This window comes from Micrasema longulum, unplaced genomic scaffold, assembly GCF_059751315.1.
Source record: "Micrasema longulum isolate JH-2025_06_02 unplaced genomic scaffold, ASM5975131v1 h1tg000853l, whole genome shotgun sequence".
NCBI lineage: Eukaryota > Metazoa > Arthropoda > Insecta > Trichoptera > Brachycentridae > Micrasema > Micrasema longulum.
Window position 1 is genome coordinate 71,147 of NW_028278045.1, and position 13,713 is coordinate 84,859.

Below are 13,713 nucleotides of genomic sequence, written 5' to 3' on the forward strand. Positions count from 1 at the left end.
TGTGTTATAATTCTATATTTTAAATACTCGATTGACTTGTATCTATAAAGTAGACATTAGACATATTTACTATTATAAAAATTGCTAGTCCAAAGCAACAATGAGATAAACCCGAATTTTTTGATTTTGAGATACACATGCAGATATGTTATGTTAATAAATTAAATAAATTAATGTTTTCAAATAATAAAATATTGAAGTTAGATGTGAAAATATGAACCTATGTGAAAATATAGTATTCATAGTCTAAGTACTTTAAATAATTGAATTCCGTCAGACCCTTCGCACACCTCAAAGTCCGATTATCTGAGAATAGGTTCTTCAGAGATATTTCACTGTTGCTTTGGGCTAGCGATATGTTAAATTTATACTTTTTATGAATCATCAAATAATAAAGATATTTTTATATAAAGTCAAAATTTTTTAAGCGTGTATTTAAAAAATAAATGAAATTAAAACCACATTATTTATTTAACCCGACCGTTCCTGTGATGTAACCGGCGCGCCGTTACAAATTTATTTATATATCTATTTGAAAAATCACATATGCAAAATAATAATAATAAATCAAACAAGCGAAGCAGTGCGGTATAGCGAAATACTTGAGCCGATAAATTAAATTAAAATGTAATTAATTAATTAATATCTCGGCAATTATTATAAACATTACCGCAGTTTTTTGTAAATTTCATTCATATCATTTTTACATTAGATTTTAAGTGAAATATTTTAACGATCAGGATCACCGAAAATGACAAAATATCGAGTACCCTGAGACAAATATATAAAACATTCATTTGAGAGAAAGAGATGTAATCTGATTATATCACTAAGCAAGACACACGTGTAATTGTAATAAGGTGAAAAGAAACCGCGATTATCAGGCGATCATTTCTTAACCTCGGGTTGCCTAAGGCCAACCTAAGGTAACCTCAGGTTACCACACAGTAAGTCAAATACGTTTTTTCATACAATATGTCAAAGATTAATTGGTGGTTATAGTTGTAGAATTCAATATTAACCGGTTCCTTATTGGTATCGTATTTATTATTATTGGTTCCACTTACTATTTATTTTCATTACAACATTTCTCAAAGGATATAAATAAAAAAAAATCCCGGTGTTAGACGGACACCCATTACTAAAAAACATTATTCATATTTTTATATTTCTTTTAATTTATTATTTCTCGCATGAATAAACTGCAATATATATTTGATATTAAGAATATTTGACAATTAGTTTTTTTTTTTTAATTAGACATGTATTCAGTAAATAGTGGAGCTATGTGGAAATGAAATAATAAAAACGTTCTTCGCCTAAAAAAAATCGAAATAAACTGAGATTCAAATAAAAACATAATTTTTCACAGTAAGTATAAAAATAAAGGGATAGATTGAAAAATAAACAACAATTTTAGCTTAGCGCAGAAAAAAAACTACCTCGGGATATCTTTTTTATTCGAGCAAACTATGAACTTGGGTGTAAGCCACCCGAACGCACTTTAAACCCACCTATCTCATCCCATGCGCAAGGCACTACTAAAACAAAAACACGTCAGTATTTTTACTCGAGATACTGAATGGGAGGGGATATAAGTATGTAGTGAACGTTTAAAAATGTGCCGGGTGTCTTACAACCAGGTTCATTGGAGCCGAGTTAATAAATATATATTTTTGTATTTCAAGTTGATTTTCCGTTCAAATATCCATCGATTCGAAGAAGATTGTCTTTATAATAAAAATATATGAATGTAGGTACTCACATTAATGTTGACATTTCATGTTAAAGGTTAACAATTACATAAATATAAGATATTGATAACACTAAACATAAGTGCTTCTTCTTCTTCGTTTTTTAATGGCCTTTTCATAAACATTAGTGCAAAACAATATATATTGTAACTAGAAACAAAAATATGCACCTACTTAAAAACACTAATCCTTTATAGCACCATGTGACAATTTTATTACAATAGATTTTTAGTGCTTGCAAAATCCAAAATAAACACCAAAGTATTTTTTAAATCAATGATAGTCCATTGCAATTTAAGTATATTTTCTAACAAACAGAGACGATTACACGTTATGTTGGTTTCTAGAAAAATCATTTGAGATTTATTAGCTGTGAAACAAACGGATGCGAATCCGAAATATTTTAAAGACCAAAAAAAATTATACGTATATTGCTTTGTTAAAATAAGAAGCACCATTGTTTAAAAATAATTTGGAATACTTTGATAACACAATATGACACAAATGTCACACTCCAATTTTCTGCCGTTTTTTTATTTTATTATGAAAATGTAATAGTCAGCGCGTTTGCCTACCATTCAAGAGGTCTCGGGTTCGATTCCCGGCATGGTTTGATATGAAATATTTATTAAAAAGGGTGTTTTCACATTAGAATATTTTATAGTCCCTGGACTGGTACCTGAAGCGTAAGACTGATCATCTTAACTTCATGTAACAAAAATGATCAAGATACGCTGAGATTGGTGTACCAATGCAGTGCGCTATGCACCATTAGGTGCGGAAAGGAAACAATGAAATGATTATGAAAATATGGGAAATCTAAAAAATGCCTGTTTCATTATTTGCAGAAAGTAAAACGCTGGTATTTTTTATTTTCAAAAAATAAGTTGAGTTATAAAAGGTTAATAAAAGTATTTACTTATTTATTATACATATGGCCTTAGCCAATTACAACAGTTAGGTACATGAAGAAACATTTGCACGAGAAACTGAAAAAAAAGAACATAAAACCATGTAGGAAAGACAAACAAGGGCAATAAAATAATGATAAATAATACTGATCAATGAATTAGATTATATTTACGAAAAACATAATACATATAATACAATTACATAAATAATATATTGTAACATGGCAACATTTATACCAAGGAGGGATTGTGACAGCCAATCAGAGTGATGGGTGGCCGCCATGTTGCCTGGAACCGAGTCCAGGAAAACGACCATTGGTGGCCTTCACTCTTCATTTCCTTCTCCTTCCCGGATCGACGTAATCGCAGAGCACTGTACATTATTTTGTACCACCGCAGTATTAAGAATAAAACTATTGACATTACCTTGTCTTTGATTGCACTCAACACGATCACCTTTTACAATATTTTACAGCGTAATTATCATTACACGAGGCGGAATTATTCTTCGCAGTATTATTTCTGATCACAAAAGTCTATAATGGTAAAAAAAGTAAAGATGATTGCTGAAACAAATAAAAATAGGACACAAAACGCCGAACGTTCTCAAAGTGGAACGGAAGATCTGCTTATGCCTGTCAATAGTCAATAGTCCGGCTTCTCCTGTATGAGTTTCCACCACCAGATGCTCACACTATAGACAAAAAATTAGAAGGAACATACCTTTTGCAGTTACTATGAGCCTTGTACACAATAAGCAAGGCAAAAAATATGCAACTCCTTTATTAAAAATATAAAAAAAGATCACGAAAGTCCGTTAGAAAATGAAGTCAAGGAAGGCAATTACCCTAGAATTGAGATGCTATTACAACGCGCTTGTAACGTTTTATATTTTACCTACGTCATTGAAAGGCGCAGTTGGCCTTCTAGCCATCTGTGAAACTGGCGTTCCGGGTTCGATTTCCGCCAGCCCCAAAAAAAAAATTAAAGATTTTTTTTCTATTCGTCTGGGTGTTTTAATATACTTCCGTATGCTTTTTTGTTTTAATACAGAGGCTTTGCGGGTCATTCTATTAAGGCATTACAAAAATAATAAATCACCAATATATTATGATGAATAGTAACTAGGTACCAACATACACAAAAATGTCCATCCAAATCATTAATAGTCTTTATTTATTTAGGTATTTATTTTTTATATAATATACAATATTAAGCAATGAAAATAATGTGTCCTCGCTGGGGAAAATCTGTGCTGTGTAAAAAGCAAACAAAATATATAACCATTAGAACAAAAAAATGTTTTCAAATAAATAGATTAAATGTAAAAAATAACCTAAAAATTAATAAAAATACATCTAAAATAATTGGTGAATGTATGTATGTTCACCTGTATTTCATCCCATTGAATAATTAAGTATTTTCCCCACAAAACTAATTAATCTCCTTTGAATAATATTTTCAAATTTACAATAACCCTTTAATAACAAAGTTAAATTATATATCATAAATAATTTAACCTTGTCATTGTAAATCTTGTAATAATATGTAGTAATTCTCTAAAAATGCATTCAGAAAAAACACATTATTCTCAGCCATGCGCACTTTAATATCACAGCCTATTATTATATTAATATTTATTATTACTATTATTTTGATTTTTTTTATTAATAAATTTCATAAATGGTACATGTTTTTTAAAAATTCTATACATATCTACTTTTATACATCTTGTAAAGGTTAAAACTGTAACTCTCCAAAAAAAAAGACTAACACTTGTGCTTGGAAAGTGACTTACACTGTTATAGTTGTTTATTTATTGGAGTTTTTATAATTTTGAATATACAAGTACATGAGAAAAAAACAAAGACATAGGAGATATACACATCAACAGAAAATAATAATACATTTATACTAATTAAAATTCAATGCAGTTTTTACACTTGTTCAAAAAATTTCTTTAGATTTACTTTGAATTTATTAAACATTTGGACAAACTCAAATATTGTAATGAAACCAACTGGTCCAAGAAGAAGTTTAAAAATTGAAAAATTGTTTTCAGGCGTTGCCTAGTATGTGAAATAATTCAGTCAGATGAATCTCTTAACAACAATAAAGGTTTCAGCTCTTTAACTTCATTAAAATCAACAACTGGAAGAATTGAATAAATATGGATGTTAAAACATAGTGAAAACGGTGGATGTTACAGTGTGTAAAGTGGCCACTTAAACCAGGCAATGACAGGCCATAAGCCCTGTAAATGCCCAGACTTCCATATTCCCTTATTTAAGGTATTCTCCATCCCTGTTGTAATTTTTTAATATACCTATTAGTTTTAATATTTTTGTTAATTAGGGAGATTATTGTAATTTTTGATACCTTTGAAAATAAAGTTATTTTGACCATGACTTGTGTGGAATTTAGGGATTTTAATATTATTTTGGTATCCGAGTGACTTATTCATCTCTTATTTTTTCTTCCTTATTAATTTGTACAGTGGAATTTATTTTATAAATATTGTCTACTGTATGAAGTTTAAATAATTTATATGGACTTTCCGTATTGAATGTTGAGGGTTATAAATTCAAACTTTTTGAAAATCGTACCCGTCTGACAGACGATATTTGCAAAAGCGATAAACCAGTTATTAGTCTATCAAATTAAGCGTATCAAAGTGTCAACATGTTATTTATTAATTTTATTTTATAAATGAATCTCATTTAAAAATGTGTCAGGTTATGTTGTTGGAAATGAATCGGCCATTTCTTTTCTAAAGCTTGAAACCACAACAACAAAATAACTCTTGAATACTGAAAAACAAACATAATATAATTGTATTAAGATATTTCAAAGTAAATTATAGATCTTAGTTATTTTGGAGACATTCATCATCATTTGATGCATTGAGCACTTCATCAGTACACCAAATGGAGCGTATCTCAATCAAGCTTTGGATACCAATCCAGGAACAATTTTGCATTGAGGGGATCAAAAAGTCCATGATCCACCGACAGCTGTTATAGAGTCAAGGGGACCCTCTGTCAGCTGCGCATAGAGGAAAGTTTATTCCTAAGCAAGACAAACTCTATGCAGATTAATAAGAGAGAAGAAAGGCGTAAGGACAGTGGTCAATACGTCGTCCCTACTCCTTGGATACCCTCAGTCGCTATGATTTTTTTATTCAAAACAAAAAAAAATGGAAAAACAAAACAAGTATAAAGGTACAAATAATGACTAAAGACTACAGTAAAATAGAAAAATACACAATAAAAAAAATGCAATGTTCCAAAAAAATTTACATTAAATGTATATACATAAGTGCGGAAAAAAAAAACTAAAATATGGGTAAGTAATAAAATTTTAAAAAACTAATTTGCATTTATGGTGTAAAGGAATTACAACAAACCGTTTTAAAAACACGGATATTTACAATGAGAGAACGGCCTAGAATAAAGAAGGACTCACTGGGTAAACAGAGATAGGGGATCCAAAGACCACCCCCCTGAGGGAAGAATAAAACAAGTTATCTTGTTTTCTTTAATAAGTCTTAAAACCAATATTTTACATCCACACTTCTAGAAGTCGAACCTAGGATCTCAAGCATGGTAGGCGAATTCGCCTACCACTACACGAGGCTGATGTTTCCTTACTCGATTTTCTTCTTCAGGGTTTTCAACCTTAGAGTAACCATCGAGTCGAAAACACTCGTCAAGGGTCCTGCTTCTATTTCACATAGAACTGAATTAAAAAATATTTTTAAATGATTCATTATTTGTTAGCTACTGCGGTATATTATCATAATTTTTTTTAACTAAATGTGTGTTTACATACCCATATATGCAATGGCCGATATAATCGATGCAATTCCAATTTGTGTATTCTCTGTGACACAATAAACAATACCAGAGATCAATCCCAACAAGAAAGCAAAGATGGTTATAAATATATTGACAAGCACCCACACATAGAGGAATTTTGGATTATTCTAGAAAAAAAACATTGATGTATTAAATCGAATTAATTCACTTAAAAAATTTATTGAATAATCAAGTGTAAGATCATTGTTATTTCAAATAAATATTTCAACAAATGACAGGTTGAAACATTAACCTGTGTCCGTCTGGGAGTTCATTTTTGCGGACAAAACTGTATATAGGGAGTGAGTTTCTTATTTAAATTTGTTTTGTATTGTTGGAACGATTGCAGAATGTTTGTATACGTTATATCTTTAATCTTTGCAAATTCGACCACACAACCGAATATTGCACGCAACTACACTGGCTCAGTATCAGGCATAGAACAAACATTCACACTTCTTCACACATTTATATCACTTCTTCACAATATTTATAATAATCCCACTTCGCCTGTTTATCTGAGATCGCTCTTCCAACCTCTATCACAACATGGACTATCTCTTCGTTCTAGCAACGAGAGAACCCTTTTAATACTCTTTCTTGCCTCGTCTTTCACAGTTGTAGCTGCTCGATTGTGGAATAATCTACCCAATAATGTTAGAGACGCCGCCGCCCCTTCTTTATTACCTTTTAATCAAGATTGAAATGTCACTATCTAAATATTTGAGTTGTTCTTTTCTTCTTTTTCTTTCTTTGCCATCTCCTCTCCTTTCTTCATAAAACCTGTAGTGTTAATTTTTGTTTTTAATTTTAATTTGATTCAGTATAATTCCTTAGAATATGTCCATGTACTTGTAATTTTCTCAAACTGAACGGTTTGGGTATTTATTTGTGCTTTATTTAGTTAGTTCATACATCTTAAGAACTAATACAAGCTTTTATTAGCATCACTATTTTTTTCAAAATTTCTCAAGAAAATATTTTTTCAAATTGATTTTAAATACTAAATGTTTGACCACAAAGTTAATGCTTTAAATATTAATAATAATTTTAAATAATTCAATTCCTTCTATTTCTTTTATCTCTTGAGGTAACTCATTGTATAGCTTCAATCCCTTGTACAATGAGTTTTGAGATTCTCTTTCGACTCCCACAGTAAATAAAGCAAATCCACCTAATCAATGGAGGCGGATTCTTTTTATAAATTACTTTTTTTCAAAACAATTATCTAATTCCTAATACTATAGGAACACTGTTAAAAAATTAAAAGTCCATAAATATAATGAATCTGGGATGTACCAATTAAATTATAATGATTGCGATTGGAAAAACTAAAAGAAACTTTAATATTAGAGTAAAAGAACACTTAAGATGCTTAAATAATAATGTTTTTTCTGAATTTGCAAATCATTTGATAGAAAATAATCACAACTTCAATAAAGACACTGGATTAAAAGTACTTCATGTTGAAAATAAAATATTAAAATTAGACAACTTAGAAATCTTAGAAATTAAAAAAGCGATTCATAATAAGAAAAAAACAATTAATAACCAAATAAACAATATTTCTTTTAGTTCTCTCTTGTCTAACTTTGAAAATAGTGATATCAAATTACCACCTGTGTAAGGAAAATACGACTCAATTTATTGGGTCCACGTGTAGTATTTAGTGAACATGATAAAAATAAAAAAGGTTGTTTTATTTATTTTATTAGGTAAATATTCATTTATTACTGAAGATTGTTATTTTTATTATTATTGGTTGTAGACAGGCAGCCTTTGCTGATGCGCCTACCTATATCTCGTGTGCTGTTTTTTGTCTGTGTTCTTCTTTCTTCAAAATAGCACCAAAACGGTTTTTGAACTGGTTGACTGAAATGGAATGGACAACTAGGCTTGGCAATTTATTCCAGTCTGAAACTACCCAGCTGGAAAGGAAGTTTTTCTTGGGATCGAGGTGGAATTGGGGACCATAGAGCTTCCAGTTATGACCCAGTTAATTTGTGTTGGGATTTAATTGATACATCCCATGCAGGGGGCAGTCATAGTAATTATTGAGTATATTATAAGTTTCTATTAAGTCCCCTCTCTTCAGTCGTTCTTCCAATAGCTCAATGTCTTTAGTTAAGTAGGGACTCCATACTTGATATCCATACTCTAATAAAGGTCTTACATAGATCTTGTATATAGTAAGAAATAACTCTGGACTGATATTTTAGAATGCCTTTTTAATAAAAAAATAAATTACTTGGCTTTCTTGGCAATAGACGTGATGTGAGCTTCCCATTTTAAATCAATTGATATGATTATGCCGAGATCTTTTTGATACAGGTTTGAGTTGGACACCACCCAACAGATAAGTATTTTTTATTTATTTATTCACACTCTCTATCAAAATACAATTCCATGTTCACTTTGCCCAGCTAACAAGGGTACATACCCCGTTCCAAGCTAGGAAATTACATTTTAATATATTATAATACGAGTAGTTAACAAATTAGTATAGAGCACAGACAAACAAAATATAAAGTTATTCGGATACACATTTTGATTCATATACATACAGACATACACATATATACACACATATATATAAATACACACATACATACACATGTACATACACACACACACGTACATACACCCATGCGCATACACATACATACATTCATAAAAACATAGACAATTTATTTATGCGAAACTTCATGGTTGTCATCTATAAATATATTATATAAGTATAAGTATACATAAGGTTGTTTATGCCTATGTAAAGAATGGTACATTTTTCAGCGTTTAGCGAGATTAGCCAGTTTTTGGTCCATTCATTGATGTGGTTAAAATCCTAAATTAGTTTTCAAGAGTATAGAAGGGTGTCGGGAAACAGTTTGGTGTCATCTGCAAAGATACTCGATTGAGATTTTACAAACTGTTTTGAGATCATCAATGTACAGGATGAAGAGGATCGGGCCAAGGATTGAACCTTGCGGAACACCGCTGAGTACGTTATGTTCGGTAGATAAGTTGTTGCCTATTTTTAGTTGAAAGATACGATTGTTCAATAAAGCTTCAATCCATTTATATGATGTGATAGCGGAGCTAGACACAGGGTTGGTCCGCACAGTAGTAGTACCGATAGAGAATGAAGGCAATGTAGGCAATTATCCAACAAGTAGAAATCCCATACACCCATCAACCTATTAATACACTGATAAGACAATGATGAGGTTTGGATTATATTGTTGTGTTATGTTGTGTTATGGTGTGTTGGAAAGCTACCTAGCGCTAATATGGATATTGTATGGACATAATTACTCTAGTGTGGTGTGTTGTGGCACGCACAATGTAATCCTACCTTTACGTACCTATCTAACTACCGGGTCATTGATTGGGACTTAAATGTAGTTTCTAAGTAAACTTGTAAGAAAATACAATTGTGTGCAATAGTGCAATGGGTTACCTTACAAATCCCAGCGAGAAGAAATATCCCGGACAAACAAGCATATATTCCGATTGCAGCACTTAGGATAACGTCTTTCAAGGAAACCGATTTGTGTTCATTTTTAGCTGTTACAATTTCAACAACAATATCGGAAATACTGCACAGTGGTAATATGATCTAAAATAACAGAGATACTTTAAACATCAAGGCCTCGACTACAATGAAAAGTTAACAGAGTTATCTCCAATTGTCCATAAAGGGAATCTATTTTTACCCTTAATAATAATCGTTTTTCTGATACTCCAGCAGTATTTTCGGTTTATTAAAATCGTCAGTAATATATTAACAGAAAGCTTTTTAGGATCCCTTGCCAAAAAATTCAATTGATAGTTACGCGGTATTGCAGTATCACCATTGACATGTTAGCGTAAGCTTTCATATCTGGCGACGACTTTACAAGAACTTACTATTTGTACCCAACCAATAAAGTATGATCCAGTTTCCAAAGAACACCCACAGCAACATGTTTTGACTGCCGGGAGACGCATCCTATAAACAAAAATTGTCAATTCATAAAAAATCATTTTTTCAAATATTTTATTTGCATTATAAAAACATTAAAAAAAGAAATGGCAAATAATGATACACACGCAATTTAAAAGATAGACATGATTCCTTAATTCATTTTAGTTGTCTAACTCATTACCATAGCCACGACACTGGCTGTCAGTGTTATTATTTATATTTCCTAAAAACGAAAAAACTAAAAATGAAAAGTATAACTAATAATATAATTATTTCATAAATTGGATTATATTTATGAATAAAACAATACACCTATCTGTCAACAATATTTTGAGTGAGTGTCCAAATTTTCGTAGACTAGGACTGGATTCAACCCTATTATATTACAACCATCGACCTTTTATTACAACAAATATGGAGAAAATCTAGGATAAGGGAGTAAGGTAGTCTAGGCATTTACAGGGCTTATGACCTATCATTGGCGGGTTTAAGTAGCCACTTTACACACTGTGTAACATTCACCATTTTGCCTATGTTTAAATCTTCAATTCTTACACCTGTTGACTATTGTGAAGTTAAAGAACTGTGCAAAGTGGCCGCTTGAACCAACCAATGACAGGTCAGACAAATATATGATAGATTTTCTCAAATAATTCAATCAGATGAAGAATGGGAAATATGAAAAAAATAAAAAAACATAATGTGTCTGAATTTAATAACTTCTAATACAGTAAATGAAATTATTTTTTAACATATTTTTTTTATTTTTAAAAATATTTACAAAATAGTCTTAAATTAAAGTCCTGCTAAGTTGCATTCATACAACTCGTCAGCAGGTTCTTATAAATTGCATCGATTATTCACACTTAACCTACATTAACAATAATTTAGCTTGAAAAACATTACATTATCAAAAATTAAAAACTATCACTAATACAAAAAACTATTTTCTTTTGACCATAATTTGAGCAAACGAATTATAATGTAAATTTGTAATATCGATTATAATGTAAATTATAATTGTAATATTGATTATAATGTAAGTTGTAGCAAATTGTTCGAGATTTTTTTACAACTATCTAAACAAATACATTACACTACATAAGCCCTGTTAATGCTTAGACTTCCATATTCCCTTATCTAAGATGTTTTTATTTAATCATAGAATTGAGAATAGTCCAAAAGGAGCGTAGAATCATCGTTGAATACATCAAACATCGGACTGTGTCCAAAAATCCCCCCACTCCACCCCACTTTCACCGCGCGCATGCTTAAAGTCGCCGCACAATGTTGCTAGATCGTGAAAAATTTAACCATAACACAAACGTAAGATAATTATATTTTTTAAAAAGGAATTTGTTAATTTCCCTAAAATCTTATTGTACACACGGAAATATTGATTGGCACAACATAGTAGATAAGTAAATGGTCATTTAATAAGAGTACCCAATTAAATTAATGAACTTTAAACTTAAAAAGTAAAACAAATTTTATTTTGCATAAAATTGATATTTTATGTAATGTTAAATAATATTTGATGTTTTAAAGATAAGGTCGGTCAAATATCCACCACGGCGTTATTTAATCCGAGAGGTCCAATTTTTGTTAGTTCTCTCATTAGATGAGCAAAGTGCTCCACCATAATTGGAAAGTTAAACCAAATTCTCAGATAAATACTGAGGTGCGGGTTTCGAAGAATGTTGTATAAAAGAGAAAGAAATTTAAAGTTTATGCCTTGTCCAAAAGAAAGCCATTTTCATTATTTTCGAGAGAAAGACCTCTACAATTTTTTTCGAATGAAGAGTTCAGTAAAACTTTTTTACAATTTCCTCATTCTTATAAATAATATTTTTTTAATAAGAACATATCAATACAGTCTACCCGATAATTTTAATTTCCCCTTTGTTGAGTAAGCTTTTTGTAATATTGCCTTTTAGAAACAGAACTAATCATTAAAGTTTTACATTTAGATACCTGAGTTTTTGTGTCATAAAAACATTTTTCCTCAAAATGCATTGAGCAAATTGTGCTTCGCTTTGTTGGTTTCCAAAATTCATATCGTCGTACTCTTTGTATTATTTTTATCCACTTTGTTTTCCTTCTTTCATCAGCAGGGAAACAAAAGTTCCATTAAATCAATCAAAACCAATGTTCTCATTAATAAAAAGTAGCGTAAAAAAATCGACTACCCTGGCAACACTAACAAAATGTCCATTTTGTTTTCTTTGACAATTTGACAGGTGGAAAAATGATATTTTCTGTAAGTAATGCATTTGCTACTTTCACATGAAATGTGATCCCATCCTGTTTTTTGTTGATCTCGGCGGCATTTCTTCACTTTTAATCGAAATAACTCGGCATAGTTAAATTCAAATCGGAAATTGCGTACTGAGCGACGTCTACAAAGAAACTAATGGGTCAAAACGTAAAACTACTCGTTTAAGAGTAGTTTAGTCGCATTCTGTTTGATGCGCGTATGCGGTTTCTGGACTGTTCTTAATCTTAATTCTATGACTGTAATATATTAATAGACCTGTATTTCTCGTTGCAGTGTAAAAAGTATTTTCTCTGCAGCGTCAGGTCCCATCACGACGAAAGTCAGTTAGTTAATGAAGGTAAATAATATAATTACCCACTAATTGAAATGTCATATATCACGCTCTTGTAACATGCCTATTCAATAATTATACCTCCATTGTCAACCACTGTAAAAAAATATATGTTATTATTCTGGATCATTTCAGCTTACTTTAGTTATGAGACGTGGGTAGATAAGCTTGAATAGTCAGTTCTGTGCTATTGCCAAAAATTCCTTAAAAATTACCACAATATAATGACTTAATAAAAACAAAATACACGAACACTTTCAAATTAACATAGTTCTAAAACATTGTTACTTACCTAAGTACAATAAATTAGATAGGCAGGTACCCGATTACATTTAATGATTTGTTTATGCATTATATAAAATATAAAAACCTAGTAAATATTATAAGGCAACTTTGGGTATTAAGCGAAAAAAATGTCTTAAGTCATGTCAAAATTCAATTATGAAAGTATAATACACATAATACATTGAAAGCTCTCTCCACAGGAACCAAATGCACCGAATTTATTTTTTAATAATAACATAATAAAATATGCTGACTGACGAAATTCGTCTTTGCATGATTCCATTTATAATTACCATAATGAGAAAGTTTAGAGGCTTTTTATATATTTTATTT

At 30.6% G+C, this 13,713-nt stretch overlaps 1 long non-coding RNA gene across 3 annotated transcripts; it reads right to left on the minus strand.

The window, feature by feature from the left end:
• Positions 1–3,162: 3,162 nt before the first annotated feature.
• Positions 3,163–13,316, minus strand: LOC148278614 (uncharacterized). Of its 3 annotated transcripts, none has more exons than XR_015823143.1 (6): positions 13,236–13,316; positions 10,429–10,510; positions 9,980–10,138; positions 6,497–6,650; positions 6,131–6,388; positions 3,163–5,475 (listed from the first exon to the last, which is right to left on the minus strand). It is a non-coding gene; the product is annotated as an uncharacterized LOC148278614 (long non-coding RNA). The 3 variants fall into 3 exon arrangements; XR_015823144.1 differs by having other exon boundaries at positions 6,131–6,403; XR_015823142.1 differs by lacking the exon at positions 6,131–6,388.
• Between the last annotated feature and the right edge of the window lie 397 nt (positions 13,317–13,713).